Source organism: Perna viridis, chromosome 13, assembly GCF_037379345.1.
Source record: "Perna viridis isolate PV_CMFRI_1.1 ecotype Kerala chromosome 13, ASM3737934v1, whole genome shotgun sequence".
NCBI lineage: Eukaryota > Metazoa > Mollusca > Bivalvia > Mytilida > Mytilidae > Perna > Perna viridis.
The window spans coordinates 7,996,611-8,001,267 of record NC_142457.1 but is presented as its reverse complement, the minus strand read 5'-3'; positions in this window follow the sequence as shown (position 1 = coordinate 8,001,267).

Sequence of the window (4,657 nt, the reverse complement as noted above, 5' to 3'; positions counted from 1 at the left end):
AATTTGAAGAACTTTAACATGCTTTATTGAATTTGAACTGTATGTCCATTTAATACACGGGCAATATTGCAAACATAACATTACGACTTATTTTATAAGTTAAAATGCACAAAAACCACGTGGGACAACCTTTAATAAAGAAGCGAAATGACTAGAGAGTTACTGTACTATGAATTCCCAAATTTCCCAGTAAAAGTGAAGAAAAAACATGAGCAATGTAAACAAATGATTCCTTAATAAAAAGAAATTTACAGCACGTTTAAATTTGAATTATAATGTTGTATATGTTTTGAACACAGTGATAAAAAAATTAATGTTGTATGGGTTTAAACCAAGATACAGATTTAATTTGTTTTCAAATCCACTCCCACGATCTTATCTTTGAGGTATGACTTATGTAACATAGAAAGTTTTCCTGAAAAGAATCGAATGCATCTGAATATAGCGTGTTTCTTTATTGCTTTGTCATTTAGAACAAGATAACCAATATGCCAAAAGTTGAAAAAGGTTACATGTGTTATGTGCGCTTCAGATTGTAATGTATTAATTTAAATAAATCCTAACAAAGTATGTTTACAGTGTCCAAAGAGCAGTTACAAAAAATGTGTGATCATTCTCGCTATTTTTTTTATTGAAATTTGTTAACGTAGTTTATTCTTTTAACTAAATGCCAACTTTACGATTAACATTTAAGTCATATGTCTAGCGTAGATGCCAAAATGAAGGAAACATAGAACTGTAAAAATCACATTTAATGTCTAACCATCTGTCATTCTTCACATAGTGACCTGTAGTTTTACAAAGCTAAGTAAAAGAAAAAGCTATTAAGTTCCGACGGGATGTGAAATATAAGAATAACTCGCAATAACTGATCAAAAGATTTTTTTTTATCATAACGTGATTACAAACTTATAGAATGTCGTGTTTCATCGAAAAATATTTTCTAAGGGACTATGGCGCTGTTAATTATGAACATTACAACAAGTGCATTGGAAATGCAACAAACGGTATGGTTTATCTTCCAGTGTGTGTAAGTATGGAAGTGAGCCAAAACCCGACATATAGAACAATGCACTTTAAATAAAGGGATTTATTAATTCTTTATACAATCAGAATAAATCGATGAACCAGATTTAACGTATCTTTCATAATGGGTTTATTAAAATGGATCTGTAATACTCTTTCGATGAACAGACAAATCTGTCAAAAAGCACATAATTAAAATTGGCAATTTTTAAGATATCAAATTATATACATTATAAAAAAAGGCCAGTTTAGGTTTATATTTATCAATTCACAATTCTGCTTAAACTAGTTCACCATGTTATACCTTGTTAAAAAAAAATAAAAAGTAAGATGTCATATCATACTTTATTTTCATACTTACGGAATCCAAGCTATTTCAGTAAATTTTAAAATGGACGTAATGCTGGTGTTTTACGCCCAAGCAGCAATATTTCAGCTATATTTGTTTGTTTGTTGTTTGTTGGGGTTTAACGTCCGAGCAGCAATATTTCAGCTATATTTGTTGTTTGTTGTTTGTTGGGGTTTAACGTCCGAGCAGCAATATTTCAGCTATATTTGTTTGTTTGTTGTTTGTTGGGGTTTAACGTCCGAGCAGCAATATTTCAGCTATATTTGTTGTTTGTTGTTTGTTGGGGTTTAACGTCCGAGCAGCAATATTTCAGCTATATTTGTTGTTTGTTGTTTGTTGGGGTTTAACGTCCGAGCAGCAATATTTCAGCTATATTTGTTTGTTTGTTGTTTGTTGGGGTTTAACGTCCGAGCAGCAATATTTCAGCTACATTTGTTGTTTGTTGTTTGTTGGGGTTTAACATCCGAGCAGCAATATTTCAGCTATATTTGTTGTTTGTTGTTTGTTGGGGTTTAACGTCCGAGCAGCAATATTTCAGCTATATTTGTTTGTTTGTTGTTTGTTGGGGTTTAACGTCCGAGCAGCGATATTTCAGCTATATTCAGACGATGAACATGAAATTGATGATAAAATGAACATGAACATATAATACTTACAAATGCACCATGTTTTGTTTTTTTTTTTATATCTAGCCGACAAGTTAAGAATTAGATATTTGTTCTTAACTAATAGAATTTATGCGATAGTAAAAAGGAATAGTTAGGAAAGGCCGTATGGAAAAAAAAATAGGTTGAAAACCACGGAAATAGTTCTGACTTGGCAATTTTGATGATAACGGTGGATTAAAACAGGTTTTATGGTGTGAATACGAACACCCTAACGTTGTTGTATTGAATTCCTTAAACCATATATCTTTATTTGTATAACACAATAAATTATAAAAATAGGACTGTTGATTTCTGTTGAAAGCTCGTCAAGGGCTTTAAACAGAAATCATTATTAAAACTATAGCCTATTCGACGGAAATCATACAAACTTACTGTTGTTATTTGTCAATTCATATCCATGTATTATAATTATACGGATTGTCTTCGATTTTGATATCTCGTAAATATCATTGTAACCTTTTTTTTCTGGAACATGTTCGGCAATGTATTTGGTGTTGCTTTGAACTAATTTTGTTTCTTAATTTTGTCGTGTTTTTTTTTTTTTTTTTTTTTTTTTTGATAGGAACAATTTTTAAGTTAATGTTTGTATATGCCTTGCTTAATAGACAATATTAAATGTACCTGTTCAAATTTTTTTTACGGTTAATCAAAACACTTTCATGGAAATTAGTGCAGTTTTTTTTCTTTTTTGTAGAAGAAGGTTTCATTTTGTTTGCTGTTTTTTTTTTTTGTTTTTTTTTTCATAAGTATGTACAGAATTACATTCAAGTAATTAAGTCATTAGACCAAATTCAAACTTTATTGTAACTACAATTAGGACAATTTCACGCTGAGATATACCTCGACTAACTGTAGAACATCGTACCAAGCTATATACATCAGAGTGTTTTATATTGCAGTACATTGACTCGGAGCTTTTTATTATCCTAACCTAATTTAAAACAGTTATGATAAATATTAATATATCAGGTTCTTGGTCATATCTATTTGCTATACAGAACGTTGTTTTAGCGGTGCGTCTGTGAACCAAAGTCTAGTTGCTTCTAACTACATGCATGCTGAAACCGTGGACCTCCGACCTACCTAGTTTGATTTATGAACCATGTTTCTGTACTTTTGACTATTTTATATTTAATATCTTTTTCTCAATTCACGTCTGTTAACATCTTCAATCATCAACGTAATTCATCTTCGTTAACTGAGGTCTTTTGATCATAGTTCATAGTTTTCCTTTACTTGTTTGTCTACCCCGGACTTGACTTTTTATGAGCAATTCGGCGGGTGTTTCTAGAAAAGCAGAGGACGCTTACCCTACCGGTGCACCTGATCCTTGCTCCCAGTTTTTAGTCCGAATTGCTCATTTACTTTTGTTACTTTGTATGTATGATTTTAGTTACTTGTTTTTTGTTGAGTACGTCTGTTTTCCATGTCTGGTCTTTGTCCTTGGATTGCGTTCACTTGATTACTCTTTGACCTTACCTTGTGCCATATAGATGACTTATGTAATTAAATAACCCTAGATTTGGAGATTTTATACGTTGCATCGACTGCAGTTAAAGGATACAAAATCTATGAAGGCAGTGTAATCTATCTTCAATAATGTACATAGAAATCAATAGAAAGATAAAACTTATGACTGAAATTTCCAACAACCAACTTAACTCCTTGTTTTTATCGTCAGCGGTCCTTACACCTCTGGCGACATCGCTTCAGCACCCACTTTAAATGTCGTCATCATGAACCCATGAATCGTTATGGAATAGCACTCTGCATCCAGAGCACAAACTGGTCAAACGTGTCAAATAAGGACAACTAAGTGGTTGTTGCTATAAAAGTACATTGCCTTACCGTAACATGTGGTCAATGTGATTGGAGTTGATCATGAGTCCGTATTGCATACATACTATTTTTTCCATTACTTGTTATTTCTTGGTTATATGGGTATATTTCTCTATCAGAGCGGTTAAAGGCCGTGAGGTCTTTACTTTTGAAACGAATGAAAGTTTTAAGTTGGTCAATGAGTGCAAAAGTTTTCAGTTTTTATAGCTGATCTGATCTGAAAGAAAGAACATTTTTTTTTGGCTAGATTCTTTTATCTCAGTTTCCGCTATATAGATACGTATTATATTTAAACAATCCTAGTTTTGGGGATTTGATACATCGCATCTACTTGACATAAAGGATACTAGAGATACTGTAAAGTCAGCTTCATATCTTGACCTACACTTAGAAATCGATGGTAAAGAAATATATTGACCAAACTTTATGACAAACGTGATGACTTTTATTCAAAACTGTCAACTTTCTTTTCATCCCTTCAGCACCTGCGTATGGAGTGTTCATATCACAACTCATACATTATGCCAGAGCTTGCCGAAACTACGCAGATGTTTTGTGTCGCGCTAGAATTCTAACAAATATGGATCGTTATGGTGTATGCATCTGTGCCATGAAAACTGATTTGTTCAACGTTTCATAGTTTTCCTTTCTCCTTTCGTCTACCCCGGACTTGACTTTAATGAGGAACTCGATGGGTGTTTCTAGAAAGACATAGGACACTTACCCTACCGGTGCACCTGGTCTATGCTCCCAGTTTTAGTGGAGTCCGAGTTGC